Source organism: Gavialis gangeticus, unplaced genomic scaffold, assembly GCF_001723915.1.
Source record: "Gavialis gangeticus isolate Ggan-Ray unplaced genomic scaffold, GavGan_comp1, whole genome shotgun sequence".
Taxonomy (NCBI): domain Eukaryota; kingdom Metazoa; phylum Chordata; order Crocodylia; family Gavialidae; genus Gavialis; species Gavialis gangeticus.
Window position 1 is genome coordinate 51,964,575 of NW_017729034.1, and position 21,532 is coordinate 51,986,106.

At 41.6% G+C, this 21,532-nt stretch overlaps 1 long non-coding RNA gene across 1 annotated transcript in view; it reads left to right on the top strand.

Annotated features, from left to right (window-relative positions):
- The first annotated feature begins 14,271 nt into the window (after window positions 1-14,271).
- Window positions 14,272-21,532, top strand: part of LOC109304314 — a 16,131-nt gene continuing 8,870 nt past the window's right edge. The window contains exon 1 of the long non-coding RNA XR_002099348.1: window positions 14,272-14,281. This is a non-coding gene — a long non-coding RNA (uncharacterized LOC109304314). The remainder of the gene's footprint in view (window positions 14,282-21,532) is intronic.

The following is a 21,532-nucleotide window of genomic DNA, read 5'->3' on the forward strand; positions in this document are numbered from 1 at the left end:
AGTTTAGAAGAGTATTTAGATTATTTATGGCAATGGCTGGACCAGTATAGGATACCATACTAGGTGAACCATAGTGTAACACTAGGTAAACCACACTTCTAAAATTATGTTGCCAATTGTCAGGCTTCTGTGAGAACAGGTCAGGGGCTGGCTTTCCATCTGCTGAGACTGCAATACTATCTGGTAAACATTTCCTCTAGGAAAAATATTCCCTGAGTTAGATAGTGATGGAAGGTAGCTCCCAGTCCATGCAGTACATGACAAAGGTCTATCTCTAGGATGTAAGCTTTTAGAATACCATAACATGAAAATAAATCTATTTCTTGTGGAAGACCAACCCTGCAGTGCCATGCAAAGCTATGTTATTGGTGAAATTCATCCATTTTATGTAGGTGCACCAAATCACCAAATTTTTTATGCCACTTTGTTTTTTGATCCAAACAGTCTTCTCTAGACTTTGAAAGATTTCATATTGTGACATGTATTTCGTAAATCTGAAAATCATGAATCAGAACTGCATGATGTAACTGCAGTAGATTCTATATTAATAAAAGTACCAACAAGTCCAGTACCTTTAGGCTCTGGCTTGGGAGTCCAGACAGTTTATTTGTCTAAGATTAAAATGCTGCATGATCTTGGGTAACTCATTGAGGAGCTTCTAAAACAATGGTTATGAACTTGGCTGGAATGGTTTAGATAGGAATGACCCTGCCTTAAACAGCAGGCTGGACTAGATGACCTCATGAGGTCCCTTCAGATGGACCTTAGTCAACCTCATGAGGAGCCCTAGCTTCTATGATCCTATAAGTGACTTTTCCTAAGCCTCAATATTTTTGTCATTCTCCCCTGGGCTCTTTTCAACATGTCCACATCTTTCCTGAAATATGGGACCCAAAACCGGACAGAGTACTCTAGGTGAGGCCTCACCAGTGCCATATGGAGCAGAAGAATCACTTCCTTTTGATCTGGAAGAAACATTCCTGTTAATATAACCTAGTAATGCTGTTGCCATTTTTTCAACAAAAACACAGTATTAGTTCATATTTAGCTGATGGTCCTCTGTAACCCACAGCTCCTTCTCTGCAGAAATGCAGCCTAGCAAGTCATTCCCAGTTTATATTTGTGCATGCAGCTATTTCATCCTAAATTCAGGACTTTGCGCTTGTCCTTGTTGAATTTTATCAGATTGATTTCATACCATTTCTCCAGTTTATTCAGGTCATTCTGGATCCTAGCCCTACCCTCCAGAGTGTCTGTAACTTCATCCAACTTGCTGTTATCTGAAAATTTGCGAAGCATGCATTTGATTCCATTGTTCAAATCACTGATGAAGATGTTAAACAATAGACCATTTGAAGCAGTGCTTTCTGATTTTAGGAGACTTTATCCTGTTGCCAGTTTGGCAATTCACTCTTTCCATCCTAACTGAGTCTAAAGTCATCTGCATGTGTTGAGAATCAAAATAGTCTGTGGTCAAAATGGGGTTGTGTTGTCACTTAGTATAATACATCCCTCTACACTTCTTGATACAGCCACTGATGAAAAGAGCTGATGTTCCAAGTCAAACCAGGAGAAAAAGACAATGATTTGAGACCAAACATAGTAGCCTCATATCACCTTCCTTTTCCAACTGCACTTCAACAAACCCAACAAAACTACGCTACTTTGTCTGAGCTCAGTGCCAAACCTCAGTCTCAGGAGAGGCCCTGGAAGCTTTGCCATTTCCATTAAAAGGAATGATTTGGCCCTTGGTGCTGTTTCCTTGGAAAGAATCCAGAATTCTTCTCATCTTGTCAAAGTGATTAGCATGGTCATAAATCATAATGGCTGTCCTTAAAATATTTTCACTGGGTTTGATCTTCTGTTGTGTTACACTGCTGTAATAGAAGGAGACTTGCCCCCACCACATTCACTCTTTTCATTAGTCATTCTCTTTCCATGATAGAGTTGTGCCCAATCTTTCTCCGACGGTGCTTTTTTTTAAGGCTATTCAATTATTTTCTTTCCCCTTCCAGATGGGGTAGAATAAAGTGAAGAAACAATATTTCAGAGAAGAAAGACTTGGAAGTAGCTTATGTTTTCTGTAAGCCTGTTACAGCTGTTAATTTGAGAAAACCTCAGTGGAAAGTAAGCAATATGGCAGCATTATTTTACATGAGAATTCAGAAATGGCCTTGTTCCAGACCTGGACTGATTTAGGTTCTTGGCTTTCATAGTCAAAGCTTCATGTAGTGTCGTGCTTTTTTCTAGATAATGTTGATGCAGCTGTGGAAGTCTGTGATGTTCATTTTTAATGGGGCATTGTTGTCATTCAATCCAACAAAAGCTTTGTGCAGTTGTGATGTTGTTTGTCTTTGCTTGTTAGACACTGGGGGCTGGAAAAGGGCTGAGACACTTTTAGCCAAGGAGAGGGGTGGGGGAAACAGGTCCTCCCTTCCTTCTTTAGATAAATTTGCTCAGACCAAAACCTCACTTCCAAAGTCATGAACTTTGGGAAAGTTTGGAGTTGGATTTGAACTGTGTGGGTTGGACCCTTATATACCTCCAAGACACGCACACTCTTCTCTTTCTGTAGACGTTTTCCTGTCCAATACTTGTCATGCATAGTTGGTGCCATATCAAGATTTAAGTACTGTACTGAGTGAAGCTGCCTCTTTTTCTTGGATGGACATTTTGTTTGTGGAGAGTATACAGTACAGTGTTTAGTTGCCTGGATGGAACTGAACATTCAGGAAAACTTCAGCTATGTGACATCTATTAGATTAGAGAGTAGTTTTCCAATAAAAGTGGTTGGCCATTTAAACTTTTGCTGGAAAGGGCTTTTGATAATTTACTGTAAAAAGAAATCCTTTACTTCCAGAGGGAAGGGTTAGATGACCTCATAGAGATCAAAAATGGGGAAAATATTGCTCCTAATAAATAGCAGCAAAACTGTTAATCTCAATGGTAGGTCTAAGAGAACTACTTCACATGTTGATTAGGTCAACATACATATTTCAGTGATGCCTATGAGCTTCAATTAGGTTGGAGCTGCTTTCCTATGCACTGCACAAACATATTAAATGACTGTCTTGCTCCAGGACAGTCGTTCTTACAGTCCGTATTAAGTGTTTCTTTAATTTCTTAAGATATTCTTATCATCTAGAGAAACAGTCTTGAACTCTTACCCAACCATCAAGTGGAAACTATACCTTTTGTAGTGAAACACTTCCCCTCCCCCTCCCTCCCCCCGCCTACCATTTTTGTGTATGTATTCCTTTCCTGATTTCTGGCTGGACTGAAATTTGGAGTGCTGAAGTACTGTGACAAAGGCTATACAGGAAATCTTGTGAAACAGCCAAGACTTCCAGCCCAATTTTGGAGATTAACTGGATTTAGAGGCCCAGAATCAGTTGTAGAACCAACAACTACAATAGTGATTTGAACCCTAAACAAATCCACAAAGAATATTTGTGGGGTTTACTCACCACTGGTGTGGATATTTTCCCTTTGCTAGTGGCACTACCCTATTGCTTGTATCTAGAGTTTTTCATCTGAGGCTGAGCACTTTTAAAATGTGGGTAAGTTTCTTGGCCAGTTTAAAGCTGGGGAAGCCAAGTTACAAAAAGGGTGAGCTCCAGTGGATGTAGTTTCACTGAAGTCACATTTAGTGGAACTACACATATTTACATCAACTGAGCATCTGGTCTAAAGACATTAAGAGGTAGATCCCATTTCATTTTACATGCCCAAATGGCATTCACGTTGCTGGATGAGTGCCATTTTGGCATTTATGCACAATTCCTGATTCTACTTAACAAAACAGGATTGCCCTAGATGTCTGCATGAATACCTGCTGGAAACTGTTGGCTCTGGATTTAGGACCCAGAGGCCTTGTTCTGTGGATTTCAGCCTGACGGTTAGAGTGAAATTAAGTTTTTGGATCGAAGAGGAAGCCAGAGATGGGCCACTCCATTTTGGAGACAGAAGCCACATCTATACAAGACACTGACTGTGCAGTCCTTACCATGCAGTCATTTAGTACTTGTATTAACAAGTACCAAATGATTGCACAGTAACCTGGGTCACTGCACAGTAGCGCAGATGAACGCCTTTTTTGTGACACCACTGTACAGTAGCCTAATACTATTGTGCAGTAGCATTGTGTCCTAGTTTTTGCCATGCGATGCTATTGTACAGTAGTATTGGGCTACTGTGCAGTCAGTATCTCGTGTAGATGCAGCCAGAGAGATTAATTCATGAGGAGGATGAAAGGGTTCTAGGAGCAAATGTGATGTTTTATGAAGGCTTTTGAAATTTGCTAAACCCATGACAAGAGGGCAGTAATGGCAATACAATTTAACCACAACCTTGCACATAGAGAGCCTTGCACATAGAGAGCCTTAGCTGAATATCATGTTCTACTTCCAGCAATAGAACCAAGGTGCCAAAATATTCAGTAGCTTTCTTAGGAACATCTGCAACTTCTTTAGCATATATTTTTACAGCGGGTCATAATTTTATTTTATTTTATTTTTTAATGGTACAAAATCCAGGATCCTGGAGGGGGAGAATATGCTTTCCTCATATCAGAATTTAGAAGTTACACTAGCAAATTGCTTGGGAATAGCATGTCAATTGAGAAAGAAAGTTGCCCAAGTCAACAGTGAAGGTATATATACTTTCCATTATTATGGTTGTAAATAGAGGTGGCCTGAGAAGGCTATGTTATCCACATCTGCATCTAAGTTTAGATATGCTTTTGGAAAGGCCTTGGGTTTAAAGTTAACAGTGCCAAAACCATGTAAATTGTTCATGTAAGATTTTGGCTCCAAATAGTAGATCTTTTGATCGTGCGATTCCTGTTATTCTGAAGGATGGAAATTTGACATGAACATGTACTGTAGCACAATTTTTTCCATGTTGAGTGGAATACAAGAATGATTTCACCCAGAACCAACCTCTAGAGGTAGGTCAGGATTTTGCAATTTGATTGGCAAAAAAAGCAAACTTACGCCCCAAGTCGTCTATAGTAATTCAGTTGTATTGACAATTGAAGATTTGAGCTAGCTGAGAAATGACATTGTCTATGTCACTGTCTAAACTAAAGACATCCCAAACTTACTACATTCTGGGAAAAAAATTGGAGAGAATGGATGAAATTCTTATGTGCGACAGTCTAGTAATAGAGAGCTGTTTTAGATTTAGTTTTCAGAACGTAGAATCAAATTCTATAGATGAAACCAAGTCAGGACATTGGAATCCAGATTAGATATGAATCTGAATTTCCCTGTAATTCAGGGGAATGAGTGGGCTGGAATTGGATTAGTTCCCATTCAGATTCATTTCTAATTTGTATATAGGTATCACAAGTGGGATATCAATGTGCTTTGCTAAGGGCATGGGATCCAGTTTTCTTCTAACTTATGCTGGGCACGTTTACATGTGCCCCTGACCGTGCAGTTGTTACTGTACAGTCATTTAGTACTTGTTTTAACAAGTAACACTGTAATTGGTATGAGAACACACACACACACACACACACACACACACACACACACACACAAAAGCTCAATTCTCCTCTTAAGTATGTGTATATAAGGAGTATCTCCATCAATACTGAGAGAGTTGCATCATTTTAGATTCAGTGGGCATGTCTACACGAGACACTATGTTGCCAGAGTAATGAGCTATGGCAGTGTAGCTCATCACTACGGTGACGGAGTGTCAGCGGGCACGAACTGTGACACGATGCTACTGCGCAGTAGCAACAAACTTGTGCCGTCAGGTTGGAAATGGCCCATGCACCACGGGGACTGTGCAGTAACAGCAGTTACTGCACAGTCATTTAATACTTGCTTTAGTCATTTAGTATTTGCCATTACTGCACAGTCCTGGAGGTGCCAGGGTTGACAAGCTGCTGCACAGTAGCGTAGATGTCATGGTTTGTACTCTCTGACACTATGTCACCATAGCTCATTGCTATGGTGACATAGTGTCTCATATAGACACACCCACTGAATTGAAAATGATGCAACTCCCTCAGTATTGACGGAGTTTCTCCTCATATACACATATTTAAGAGGAGAATTGAGCTTTTTGTGTGTTCTAATGCCAATTACAGTGCAGTATAATAGACCTTCTCCAGCTGAAGTCAGAAAGCGTTTGCCATTAATATCTGCTGGAGCAGGCACAGTCTCATGTTGCTGAGTATGACATAATTCAATAAAGATCTTTAAAACTCCCCAGATTAGCTCACTTGCCACAGTTAATATTTTGACCACAGCTAAAACAGTGCTCAAGAAGGATTAATTCTGTGTTGTCTCAAGTGCCAAGGCATTGCTCCTAGGAAGAGGAAGGGGGAAGGCAAATCGCTGTCCCTCCTGTTAGAAATGGGCAAATGAGTGTCATAGAAAGTAACCATTTTTTAATATTTTATACAAATGCTAAGGGATTGCTTATGCAGAAACATCCAGGGAAGGCAGAGTGACTTAAAGATAGTGAACTTAAAGTGCATTAAGCTCTTGTGTGAATGCTATCATTCAGAAATAAAGTGGCCTTTCACCACTTATTCCTTTTTGGACACTCAGTCCTCTCCTTGAAAGTGAATCAAACTACAATGAATTCAGGATAATTTATTTCAGAATGAAATACAGAGAAGCTGAATGCACTTCAGCTCATACCCTTTACGCTAACTCCTTTAGGTAATTCCTCTGAACTTTCCTGAGAGTGCGTAGACAAGCTGTTGATGATAAAACAGCAGACAATAGCAGAAAGGGATTAGTAGGCACAAGAAATTGTCAACTGGAGTATTCTTGGATAAATTGTTTGTGTGTGTCCTTCAAAAGTTCTTCCCTCTAGAAATATAGAGAGCAGTGTTTGGTCAGTTCAAATCCCATGTTTTTTGCTTTGTTTGCTAATTTTTTGCTAATTTTTTCCCCTAATACCTCCTTCACAATGTAGCTCACTTTCTATTACCTTATTATCCAATGTGGGTGAATGGAGGCTCATATACAGGTCATTAACTGATTAGGACATACTGGAAGAAAAACATGGGTAGATGCAGTTGAATAGTACTGTGTTAATATTCCACTTCACCTTGATGCTTGAATTCAGTTGCCATTCAGCAGCTTTCACTGTTACTTTGACTTTATTCCTCAATGGAATATGATCACATCAAAGTGTCAGTCTTATCTGTGATCCAATTTTCTGTGCCTGCCCCTATGGAACAGATTGCTCAATGTACTTATATCCTTTCCAATATTCCTCCAAGGGAATGACTTAATCTATAATGCAACATGTCTGGTTGTGACTACAGTGGTCTGGGGGACGAGTAAGAGCTTGGATCTAGTATTCAGTTATGTCACATCTGAGAATTCCTTGCTTGTATATTTTCAGAAAATTCAGAGAAGTAAATACTGAAAGGAGAGTTTAAAAACTGTTTTATTCTTAAATTAGGGATGACCTCACAACACACAAATGGTAGAGCAACTGGTGGAGGCTGCAATGCCAGTAAAGCAAGCTGAAATTCTAATACTTTATAGTAAAAACAGTAATATTTCTGATTAATTACTGTGGGGTTTTTTGAGGTTTCAGTATAAATAGCTGCTGATTATTTTTTAAGTGTATGATGATTATCTTAGTGCATAACTGCTCTTTAAACATCTATTTGGCAAAAAGAATAGGAAATACATCATGCAATATTCCATTTCTAGGGCCAAATCTTGTCATCTTTCTGTATTTCAAGCTGCTGTTCGGAGCGAGTTTTTCTTGAAAAAGTATGACAGGACATGATGCAGATGTGGTATAAGTGTTATATATACAGCAGGGCCTTTTCAAATGAAGACATGCAAGTGGAATTTCCCAGTGTTACCATTGTATGGGAGCAGCAGCATCCACAGTTATTAAAGAGGAACACAAAGGTCTATGGTTTGGCATACTTGGGGAGTGCAAGGATATTGGAAGACTCAGAATTTAAGTTTGATTATTTTCCTTAGATCAGATACTACCTCAGTGAAACTAAATTAGGTTCAAATAGGACTGTGTTGGGATAAATTGGCATGACTGGTACAGCTGATGATATTTATTATTATTATGTTCTGGCTCAATGAGTATAGACTATGGCTTTTCTGATATAAATCACTGGCCATGCAGCTGAAGAGTAGAATGGAGACAGAGCAGACACATTTGGAAACTCCTTTCTGTTTCAGTGGTGATTAGAAACATCATGAAGTTTGGTAATCCTGGCCTGAAATAAGTGATTTTAAAAATGAACTCTTGTGCAGGGGGGTATGACATTCCAGAGAAAGCTCTGGCACTTCTCAGATCCTGCATTTTTCAATCCTCAAAATCTCTAGCGGACTTACAGTTTCCCTCTAACCAGTGGTTTTTCCTAGATAGTGTTTTTTGTTTAAACAGAGTTCATGGAGGCTGCAGGGTGTTTACTGTGGACCTTTTCTAAATAGGCTCTTACACTGCACTCATTACTGTAGAATCTGGCACCGACCAGTAGTGCATTAACTGGCATGATTAAGATCTGATGATTGTTTTCTGTTCTTTTATCCTCTCTCTTCGAAGAGGAGTGTGCACCATAGGTTATCTTGTTTTGGTAAAGACATTGCTGTGTATTTGTGTATTCATGTTAGGGAAGGTGAGGTCAAAGAAATGTGCCCTGTATAGGGACCTGGTGATAGGTATGTAATTTTCCCATCACGAGTGGTTGGCCGAGTCCTTCCAGAAAGGGCCCAAACTATTTTGTGGTATTCCCTGGATCCCTGTCATGTCCTCAAGCAAGATGCAACAGTGGACAGTGTCAAATGTTACAGAGAGCTCTAGAAGGAGAGGAATGAATGTTTGCCTTCTCTCTACCAGTAGACCATCAGTGCCACTAAGGCAGCTTCACTACCATGGCCTGAATCCAGATTGTGTCAGGTATAAAATATAAGTTGCACTTGGATGAGGTTGTAAATTTCCTTTTACTAGTGTCTCTCAGCTTGCTCAGGAATTTGACACTAGATGCTAGCTGGCCAGAACCAATATAGCCACCGGAGGGGGTTCAGTCTTGGCTTGACTATTGGGCCTTTGAGGACAGAAAGGAAGTTTGGCAGGGAGTGGCACCAGCTGCTCGTGACTCTCGGTCACAAGGTAGGAAGAGCATGGATCAGATTTACAAGTCTTGAGTTGAGACTCCTATATTGTATCCAAAACATGCGGAGCAGGGAATGTACTGAATTCTGGGAATGCAGGGAAGGTGGGGGGTAGTAGATCTAAGTAAAGCAGACCCATGCTTTTTAAGAAAGCTTCCTGAATGTGTGTGATCTCCTTCAGCAAAGTAGGCCGAATGTTGTTTGCAGTGCTTTGTACTTAGGGTGGGATTTGGCAGCTTCAGTGGAGCCTGATTGGAAAGTTCCCGCAGCTTGCAGTCCAGCCTCAGTATAGCTTTGAAAAAGGTATTACATTTCATCCTGCATGTGTCAGCTTTTCCTTTCTACCACCAGTGCTCAAGTTTCTGCCCCTCTTTCTTGATCCTCTACAAGATGTCAGAAACCAAATTGATCTGGGAGAGTGAAAGAAAAGTCTATTTGGGGGCCGGGGATTGTGTACAAGGATGTTGATGATACACCAGCTCCTCGGTTTCTTGAACTCTGAGTAGAGGGTTGTTGTCCCTTAATAGGCTTTCGAGTTTGCTGGAGTCTGTGAATATTCATGGTGAAGTCAGGATATTTTTATTACACTGAGGATGGAAAGTCTCTATAATTCATGTTCAAGTCAGGATATTTTTATTACACTGAGGATGAAAAGCCTCTATATAGTAGAAAAAAAAATCTAACATAATCAGTGCCTTGCATCTGGGTGCTTTCTCCTACAAATACAAGATCAATGAAACTCAACCCCAATTAATAGGAATTTGGATATTTAACTAATCTATATACCCCACTGGTAAAAGACTGAAAAGAAGGATTATAAGAAGTAAGTCTTACACTGTACCTGAGCTCACCATGCCCAGGTGGACTAGTAAAGAGAGGAAGTTCTAAAGGTGAAAATCTTTGTCTAACACAAATTTGCCACTGGCCCTTGTACTGCCCCTTGCCTGTATACAACATCAGGAAGTAATAGCAGAAACAATCTAGCAAAAGATTGTAGTAGTTAAGAAGAGGGTGGAGGATAAGCAATGATCCAGACCAACAGAGTCTTTGTAGCTTCTGCACTCACACCACAAAATAAAACTTGGCTTCTCAATAGTGCTTTGCACTTTCAGAATGTTTCATGAACACTAGCTCTCATTCCTCTCCTAGAAACAAAGCAATATTCTGTGTAGAACCTGCATGTGTCAGGTGTGTAAGCCCAGTAGTTCACTACAATGATGTAGTTCAGTTCCTCTCAATCCCAAGCAGGTCACCAGCTGGAAGAAAGTGTCAAAGATGATTTTTATGTCCTCTACAGGCTTGGTCTTTGCTTAGTTTTCATGATGGATGAGGCTAGGTTTCTTGCCTATTTTTTCTGCAGGACAAAATAATTGCAATGTACTGCCAGGACTCTATCATAATATTTTACTTCAGATGTGACCTTGTTGCTCCAATATATCATAGTGGGCATGTCTACATGTGCCATTAATACACCTTAGGGATATTGTACAGTAAAATCAGGCGCAGTAAGCTTTCCCTGGGAATGTGTCTACATGTATACCTGTCAGGAGCAAATTTGCTCCCGACAGGAGCAGTTCTGTTCAGGGATGCCCCTACCCTGCTCTGCCTCTCTACGGCAGCCAGGAGGAGATCCAGGCTTCCCTGAATGCCAGCCCTGGGGCTGGCAGGGGCACAGCAGTCAGGCCTGGGCTCCTGGGGACAGGGGAGCTGTCCTACCTGTCCTGCCGACAGGGACAGCTTCCTACTTTCTGCCCTGTGCAGATCAGGGTGCGGGGCTGGCAGACAGCTGCCCAGGAGGCAGGACAGTTCCTCCACCCCCTGCTGCCTGGGATGACCAGGAGAAATTTGCTCTTGGTCAGCTATCTACATGTGTGCTACTGTGCAGTAGCTAATGCACAGTTAACGTAGTACCATACAGATACTAGCAAACTTACACATTAGACTAATTTACTGCACAGTAATTGCTGTGCATTTGTAGATGGTGACACTTTACTTTGCATTAGCTTAGTCTTTTTAGGTCACCCCCTATGAAAATTGAGATTCTCTATCAAATCTCAAGATGGCTGGTGAGCCTAATTAGAATCACACATGCAATGCTTTATCATTGAGGAACACAGAACTCTAAAACACTTGGTTCAGAGGTGATACCTTTTATTAGACCAACTAGAAAATAGCAAAAAAAAAAATCTTTCTTTGCAAGCTTTCAGGCATGCACACCCTTCTTCAGGCTGAGGGGAAAATAAAAATGGTAACAGCCCCCTTAGCTAGAAAATAAGCTTAATTTTGCACAGAGGAAGCCGAAGGTGGATGTATGTTCCTCTGGGTCCATGAGTCCCTTTGTGTGAGTTGCTCTTTGATGTTTTTCTTCCCTGGTGGTGTCAGATGGCAGAAAGGCAGGGAGGCGTAGAAATCTTTCTTTTTTGTTTAGCAATGAAGTTTATAATTAAAAAAAAAATGCTTTATCATTTGCTTTGGCATTTCACATAAATTTGTGTATTTTTTCTGTAGAGAAATGATGGATTTTCTTATGCTTCAGTGCTCAGATATATGAGGGGAGTTGGTAGATCAGTGAGAGGCTGAGAAATATGGGAGGATGTTGCACTCTGAAGGACACCACAATTTGTGGTATCTAGAGGCGCAAGAGATATGAGCTTGAAGAAAGAAAGTTGAGGAGTGAGATAAAATCAATCACTGTTGTCAAATTGGCAAACCAAAACTGCTGCCAGTCTAGAAGTGTCTGTGAAATGGTTAACACTGGACTCTATCTCTTGCTTCCTGTCTCCGAGAGAAGCTTTCAACCATCTTAAGGCATAATTTCTCCTTGAAAAAGACTGCTTTCTAGGCCATGACTCTTGAAAAATCTTTTGTCTGCATTCTATATTGCAAAAAAAGCATGCATGTCTTATCTGGGAGTGTGTGGTATGTGAGAAAATAAGGGACAAATTAAGGCAAAATAAGGGACAAATTAAGACAAATTAAGGAGCTGAGCTATTAAATAACCTTTCAGGGGTTGTATAGCAGAGCAAGCAACAATGAATGGGTCTAACTCCCATTCCTATTCTAACTCCTAGTGGATCACACCAGGAACCTTGAAAACTAAGGTTCCTATTGACAACGGTCCTCTGAAAGCAGAAGGGTTTTCATTTCTAAGAACAGGTTATGCTCTCATCATGACAAGTTCAGTTGGTAAAAAGTGCTTTTGGCTACAGCTGTTTCCTGGGCATCTAGAAGTTGCACAGGTTTAATAAGACTCCCAGATCAAAGATCTGTATTACAGAAGACTGCTGTGCTCAGTCATTAAGGGCGCTGTTATGATCTTCGTATCCAGTTGATCTAGATAGCAGAGTCCTAGGGAACATATAAACATCCGTAGCTCGTAACACAGAACTTCAAACCAGAGAAGCAGAACAATCACGTCTGGCCTTCAGCTGTGTCAGGCACCATGCTCTTTCTGCACTTATTAGCTATGTGAGTGCCTCCTCGTGGAGGGCTGGGAAGTCTGACCCTATATATTTGAAAGCTGCCTATATATTTGAAAAGCAATGCTCGCTGTAATAACTGAACACAGCCACATTCTTCTTATCCCAGAGACTAATTTTACTGCAGTCTGAACTGGCATGGGAATCTGCGAAGACTCTCCTTCCTCCTTCACAATAAGCCCATATTAAAGCAGGTGGATCTTTTAATCCACACTCTTCAACCAGACCCAAAGGCCTCTATTTTTATTAATTTACTCAACCTTGGATCAAGACAAAGCATTCGTAGTGGGATCTGCAGTCTTCATTGATTTCATCTGTGTATTAAACATGGCTGCCTTGGAAAATTCTCTGAACAGCACTCAGCCAACAGACTGCATTATTATGAGACCTCTCCAGATTTATTTGCTGCCCATTGTGGAAAAGGCCTGTGTTTTCTTTACGTGTGTGCATGCCTCCACTATGGCTTCTGGCAATTGAGGATTTTTTTTTTTTTAAATGTAGCACAAATGATTACCCAGAGTCAACTGTCTCTGGCCTCCTGTCTGCAGAATCTCTTTTATGAAGTAAATGTTTATGCTTTCAGACTCCCTCTAGGCCTGTATAATCATTCTGCACATGGCTGAAGGATAAATCTGTTCTAGCAGTTAGCAAGAGAGTAAAATGCGTTCTCTGAAATCCTCAAGTAAACCACGAGAATTGGAGGGACACCAAACCAAAACATTCTTTTCATTTAGACTCTTAAAGCTGCTGGGCAACTGGATAGTTTGCAGAGCAATTGGCTTTTTTTCCCCTTCACTGATTTTTCCTTGAAGTCTGTCGTGGTGGAATGAGTGAATTATTTTCAGGGGCAGATGGACGTGTAACATCCAATACTTTATTCTTTGAGCTCGTAAAATAAGCAAATCAAAAGGAAAAGTGGAAAATTTCTCAGAATGCCTGAGAATCAGGCAACACAGGAGATTTCATGTTTATTTTCTTGGCCTGTGCTAGATATGTCCGTCTTGTTTTTCAGCTGCTGTAGGCACCGCCTGCTCCCTCCTTGTCCTCAAAAATAGAAGAAGTAAATCTGTGATACGGGGCCTCGAGGGAAGCTCGGACGAAAGGGGTAGAATAGAAAACAGAATGAAGGGAAACCGTGATAGCTCCATGTGGAATGGAGATGGGAGATAAAAGAACCCCTGCACATCTGTACAGTATGGAGAAAACAGCCTGAGCTGCAAACCTCTATTCTACAGCAAGATCCAAATGCTCAAGGTTGAGAAATAGGATTTCGACAATATGCAAATTCCTTCCCTTTTTCAAAGTTGACATTTGGCTCTAGGGTATAGGGATGGTTACTTGTTTATGCCCAGCAGATAATAATGGAAAACCAGTAAGGCACTGCACTGCACTGAATGGTCTGACAAGCCTATTAAAGGACTAGATGACTTTTAAAGATCACCTAGATCATCTTTACAGTATCATACATGTAAGCCTAAAGAACAGGAATAGCCACGTGTTTCTTGTTGTGTACTTTCTTCTGCTGAAAATGGATAGTGTGGACAAGCACAAGCCACAGGTTCACCTATCCTTACCATGATGACTGCACAGAGGTGCAGAATTTTGGCAAAGTAGATTTCATTTCACTGTTTTTTTTCTCAGTAACACAAGACTGATATATCCCTTCAATCAAGTCCAGTATCCTGTAGATGAAGATGCAGCCAAAGGGATGGGGAGATGGCAATTAAAACGGAGAGAAAAACCTGGGGAAGTTATCTGAACTCTGACATTGCCCACGCAATACAGGCCCACCTGGCATGAAGGGATTTTTTCTTTCAGGTCTATCTTACTGTATTTTGCTGGTCATAGATATTGAAGGGACACAAGAACAAAGCATACACCCCTGAAAAAAGCTTGCAAAATGAAAGGGTTACAAGGTTAGAAAAGGTAGAAGAGAAAGGTAGCATGTCAGAACAGAAACAGAGATCTCCTGCTGAGCTGGAATTTTTGGAAGACAAAGGGGGCGGCAGCAAGAGGGCTTGGACTGCTCATTTGCACAAAAGTGCTTGTGGGCTGCCAGTTTGAAATACAGCCACAAACTGACTCTACGTGTGATATATTTGGTTACGTACTGTTTCCTCACTAACACCATCACAAAGGAAGTGGATGTTCAGAGGGATCTAGCAATATGTCCATAAAGGCCCAACAGGAAACAATACAAAATAGCCAGTCACACTGAGACATGTTGCCCACAGAAATGTTTTTTAAGTGTGCTCTGAAGTGCATAAGTCATATGCCGATCTATATCTAGGTCCTTAAGTGTGAGGTGTGGCAATGCCCATGAGCACACGTTCCAGAGGCCAAACGGCCTGTAACGTAATCTAGGTAGTTTTTTCTTTTTTCTTTTTTTTCTTCAGGGTAAATTTCCCTGCCCACTCCCTTCAATTAATGGTTTGCTATTTAGCTGAATAATACAGTGTTTACAACTGTGGTTTGCTGTCCTCAGATTTAGGAGTCTCACAGAGCTGCTGACCGTGTGTGTAATACATGCACACATCTACAGCCCAACTACTTCTATGCAGTTTAAGCAGAGTGTGCAGGAGGGATGCTGGCAGGTATAAACACATTACCTGTGAAGTTACAGGTATTGGCAAGGGAGTTGTCTGCCTGTAACTTGGCTTTATTCACTGCTTTTCAGAGAGCTGGAGAGTCCTTCCCAGGAGGTCAGAGCCCATCCAGTGTCATTTATACTCAGTGGAACTATTTTCACTTGTAAGCCGCTATCTTCATTTTCTAGCTGGACTTTGGGCCTTTGAGAATCAGAAGTAGCTATGTGCCTCAGTTCATTTTAATTAGAGATAACACCTATAATTGATGCATTTTAGTTGCTTAAAAAAGTACTTCACTGAGGAACAAAACAGATTTCACAGAGTTGGCACCAATAACCCGCTCCCCTGCTGCTATATTTTCTGGATGCACATGGAGAAATAGGCTGAAAAAAACCTTGTTTGAATATGTATTTTTGCAACAGGGGTGCCAGAATCCTGGAGTTCTCCTCACCCCTTCTCCTCCTCCTCTGTTTTGGAGGACACACACCTTGATTGCTGCAGCCTTTTCTTGGAGTAGAAAGCTGAGTCTAGTTACAGTTTAGTGGACAACCCTCTGGAATGGGAGTTAGACCTATTCATTGTTGCTTGTTATACTATACAACCCCTGAAAAGTTATTTAATAGCTCAGCTCCTTAGTTTCTCCATCTATAGAATGAGACTACCTTATTTTCTCACACACCACACACTGCCAGATAAGACATGCATGCTCTTTTTGGAATATAGAATGCAGACAAAAGATTTTTCGAGAGTCATGGCCTAGAAAGCAGTCTTTTTCAATGAGAGGCTATGCCTCAAGATGGTTGAAGGCTTCTCTTGGAGACAGGAAGCAAGAGAGATAGAGTCCAATGTTAACCATTTCACAGCCACGTCTAGATTGGCAGCAGTTTTGGTTTTCCAATTTGACAACAGCTGTGAAAGGGTTACCACTCCACCCCACCCTTCCTGGTTGCTGGCTGAAAAAGAAGCTTGTACCCATTTTGCAATACAGTGGGTGCATCTACACATGTATTTATTCTGGCCCAGATTTAGTCTAGTGTAAAATAAGCTGGAATAAGGGGTTTTGAGCAGGTGTCTACCCCAGCCCTGCCAGCTCTTTCAAAGCCCAGTGCCTTGATCACCCAATCAGGACATGGGGCTGAGACCTGCCCCTCCCCATCACAGTTCCTAGCCAGCCCCAGGCTGTGTGGGCAAGTCTACATGTGCAGCACAGAGCTGGCTGGGGACTGCCCCAAACTGGACAGTCTCCAGCCATCTTCAGGCTGCACATGCTTCCCTGTGCAGCGTGTGACAGGCTGGGACCTGTCCAGGTCAGGGGCAGCTCCCAGCCAGCTCCAGGCTGGGCAGGGAACTATCCCCATGCAGGGAGCTCCCAGCTCTGTGATTGCAACTGTGATCATGGAGTGGGTGCTGGGGAGCTTGTTCCCAGTCTCCACTCTGCAATCATGGAGCAGGGGCTGGGAACAAGCTCCCAGCCTCTTGCCAGCCCCAGCTCTGCAATTGTAGAGCTGGGCAGGGAACAGGCTCCCCTACTCCGACTAGCAGGGATCTCCCATCCTGAGCCCTGCAGTTGCCATTGGGTTGCCCTGATGGATGGCTGACTGGGAGATTTTGCTCCTGGTCAGGTGCCTACATGAGTGCTATGGTTGCCATTACTAATCTCATGTAAATTTGCTACTTGTATTTGCAGTAAACAAATTTACTCGGGCTTAGGGAGATTTACTGTGAAGTAAGCATGTGAATGTGTAGATGCACATGCTTACTTTACAGTAAACTATGCTAATGCAAAGTTAAGCATCTTGTGTAGATGTGCCCAGTGTTTCCATCCTTCTATTCTTCCATGCTTCTATTCTAGCAGAGAAAAACTGCCTTACCTGCTTAAGACACACATCCCAATTTTGGAGGGCTAATTTTTGGTGATGTGGTTAATGATTATATATGGTAATAAAGCTTCTTCACCTTCATAGAAACCCTCATTTGAAGCCTGGGGATGAGCAGCATTATATATATAATTGCTGAGTGTTATTCCTGGATGACCAAGTGCTGTTTTGGGTATATTGCTGGAATTTATTGAGTGCCAGACATGTTAGGTGTTCCTCAGTCTTCTCCAGAAGGTTGGAAGGAGAAGGATATTATTTTTGGCAAACCCAGTCCTGTGTGCCATCTTCTAAGACCAGTAGGGACCAACCTTTTTGGCATGCATGTCCCAAATTAGCCCTATACTCTTCCTAAGTACCACTCTGATCCCTTTCCCCTACCTGCTCTGCTGCTCTGCTTTCCACTCTCTACCCTGTGCTCCCTGCCCGATCTGATGCTCTGCTTTTTGCTTGTTGCTCTTATCTGCCACTGTGCTTCCTTCTCTTCTCCAGTCTGCCATGTGCCACGCACAAAGCTGCCCATGCCATAGGTGGGCCATCCCTATTCTAAGAGCATCCTCTTCCAGTGTGTTAGCAAGACTAACCTCATTGCCAACAGATCTGCTTCTTTATAGGCTTATATAATGTACGCATATGGAATAAGTAAGCAAGCACAAGGGATGGAAAATGAAAAAAAAATGATTAAAAACAGTAACTGTAAAATGAATAAACAACTCTTCCCCATATAAATAGAGATTAGGAAAAACATTAAAAGTTTGCCTGCAAGGTGGAGTGGTGCTATAATTAAGTTTGTAAATTGCTTTCAGATCTATAAATGAAAACTACCATTAACTTCCAAAACTGTGTCCATGTATTCTGCAACAACAGTCCAATGCACCACCATGTACCATAATGTTACTGCAGCATTTAGACTCTTTGCTGTAGTATGTTGCAGAATTTCCTTAACCGTAAGGGAAAAGGGCAAATTACTATAGTACTGAAGCAGGGTGTAATGAAACATATACATTTTTAAAAAATGGAAAAAGCTTTTTTTGAGATGTGGATAGAAATACAGCGGGTGTGTCTACATATGCAAAGCTCCAGGGTGAGTTTACGTTGGAGTAATTTACTCTAGAGTAAATCCACCCCGGGCAGGCGTCTACACAGGCAGGGAAGTGGGAGCAGGTTTGCTGGTCATGGCATCAGTCTGCTCCCGCCCCCACCCACCCTGCACCAGCTCTCTGCAGCGCCAGGGGGAGCTCTAGGCTCCCTCTGGGTGCTAACCCAAGGCATGGCAGGAAGCATGGGAGGAGGAGATGGCTCTCTCCTAGCAGGGGCTGGGACATTGCTACCTACTCCCGGGAGCTGCCTGCTGCCAGGGCAGGCTCTGCCACTAGAGCCCAGGTGGGGACAATGTCCCCCTGCCCCAGAAGCAGGGAAATCCCAGGCCCCACTCCACAATCCCGAACACAATTACGAAGCGGGGGCTGGGAGTTTCCTGCTGCTGAGGCAGGGGGACATTGTCCCCACCTAGGCTCCAGTGGTGGAGCCAACCTGTGCTCCTGGTCAGCTTAGCTGACCAGGAGCACATTTGCTCCCAGTTGGCCATCTACACGTTCAGTACTGTGCAGTAATTACTCCTGAGTGAATTTGCTACTTTTAGTTACAAGTAGCAAATTTATTCGGGATTAGAGCAAATTACTGTGCAGTAAGCATCGGCAAGTGTAGATGGTAATGCTTACTGTGCAGTCATTTTCTTGAATCTCAAGTAAAGCGTCTTGTGTAGATGTGCCCAGTAAGCACAAAAACACAGGAAGAAATCTAAGATCAGCATGTGCAACACAAAGGAATTCAAAATTTTCAGAGGACTATTCCCAGCTCTGTCACAGATATCCTGCATGACCTAGGTCATGTCGCTTAATATCTCTATCCTCTGATTTCCTTGTTTCATTAGGGTTGGAAAGTGAGTTAGGAGCTGGACCTAGAAATTGTTGCAATGACACAGAGCGTTATATTATACTTGGGCACAAGTAATCTAACTGGATTTGGATGACCTAAATAAAGACATGGTGAAAGAGAGTTGAGTAAGAGGAATTAATACAATGAAAAAAAATCTGTCAGAGGAATGTTGTAGAATCACTGTCTCTGGACACATAGACGGGTACAGTAGCCATCTGCATAAGATGGTTTATGGAGATCAGCTGACTGTGTGGCAGGTTCTGAACACTTTATTTATATAGGAAATCCCACTGAAATCATAGGTCTACTCTCAGAATGAGGCCCTGTCTAACAAGTGTATAAAAACGTGTCCCTAAATCAATATCCAAAATCATGTGCATGATACACGACAGTGTGACCCTTTGTCAGAGTTTTCAAATGTTTCCATAAGGTGCTGCAGTTATAGTTTGAAAAGTCATTTTAGGTTTCATACACAAAACAGAAATAAACGTGCAGGGATATATTAAAATATAAGGGAATCTTGTCTGTATGTGAGATGCATTTATCTGTGTAAAACAGAGGAACCAAATAAATCCTTGTGAATTAAAAGAACAAGTTCCCAAGCGATATGTGTTAAAGACTGACGTGGCTGCCAGTGAGGTACAATAGATTTCAGTTGTCATAACATAGCATGTGTTTGACTGTGCACACAGTATGTCACAACAGCATTTCACTGGTCTTGATCTCGACATCAATTTCTAATATAACATTTATTCAATTTATTTAAATTCTTCTACCACAACCTTCATTGTGACATTTAAATGCCTCTGAGCTATCTGAATACACATGGTATTTCAGTTCAGTACTATTTTTTCTCAATAGTGTCCATCACCTCCTGTCTGGATGATTTTTCTCTGCATTGAATGGTGCTGCCTGATTTTTAAAATGCTAGGAGTGCAGGGATACATACAAAACTGAACATGTAGTTGTTTGCTTTTTTGTGCAATTACTTGGGAAAATTAGGTGTTCATTTCTAACATCCCTGGATTCCTGAGGTTTAGAAAATCTTGCCTAGCTGACCAGTGCTTAAGGGCAGTAATAAAAATTGAGCTTTGCAAAATGTATTAATTCTGAGTAGCTGTATTCTGCATACATGTACCATATATAATAGAGTATTTATAATAGGTCAGGATAAGCTACCCAGGTTTAGCTTCCTCTTATTACAGAATAGAAGGAGATAGAAAACAGTGACTGTGGAAAAGCTTACACGTGGTAACTCCCCACCCCTTTTAGCTTAAAATGATTTGTGTATCTGACTATCCCTTAAATTCTTACCCAGTGTGTGCTCAGTTCAATTTCTCTTGCAGCATATTTTTCTCCTTCAGTTTTTCCCCTCAAAAGTAACTATATTTGACAAATATAGTAACTCTGACTGCCAGTAAGATAGCCTAGCCCTGAAGCAAATACTTTACTCAGTGAGGAACTGCCCACCAGTTCCAGGAATAGCAAGCGTAACAACCAACCGACTAGCCAACCAAAACCAATATTCGTCAAAGCTTCTTGCAAAAGGAAAAATCTAGGAAATTGGTTCTTCTTCTTAAAGTTTTTAAAGGCTTGCATAGAGTTAATGTGGGCAGGAATACAGAGTGAGGGGGTTTTCTTGTTTGCTCAATATGCTCTCAAGGGAGTGTGAGAAGAGGAAGAAAGTGCAAAATCTGGAATTAGTGTGCAACATGAACTTGACCTAAATTGATTGAGACTAATCTGTCTTCTGACCAGATGGGAACAGGATGATTATGTTTCAGAGTCTCCCACAGCAATAGTAGTACTGGTATTATTAGTAATTAACTTTTTGAAACAATTGCATGAACTTCTAAGAGGACATGCTTGGATGTGGATCTCTTCAGCTCTTTTTAAACTACTGTGTTTTCATAGTGTTTTTTAATATTTTTTATTTCAGTCATGCTTAGGGACTGGCCAAGAATGGTGCCCCATTGTACTGCTCCTCAGCCCTCACTCCTGAAATGGCCTCACTTTGGCACAGTGATTCCAGTGTACATTTCTAAAATGTGTTGAGTTGAAAGGTGCTATATGAACTACTGTCACTAGGAAAGTTTAGGAAATATGGAAACACCAGCTGTCACAAGGTGTCATTTGGCCCCTTATAATTGCTTATCTGCAGTCATTATAAGTTATCAACTTCACAGCTCTGGGGGACAAGGCTGAGCTATTCAGTGAGTTTTTTGCCTCGGTGTTCATGAACAGGGATCAAGTCTCCTAATGGGTTGTTAGATGGACATCAGAGGGACACCAGCTCATCAACTGTCGACACTGACTTGGTGCAGTCACTTGGATGGACTGGATGTGTTCAGGTCAGCAGGCCCGGATGAGCTGCATCTGACAGTACTGAAGGAATTAGTCAGTGTCATAGCAGAACCACTGATCGGAGATGCTCTGTTCACCAGGATGCCTTTTGGGGTAACAAGGAACAATGGTCACAAATGGACAGAGAGCAGATTTAGGCTAGATATCAGGAAACACTTCTTCAT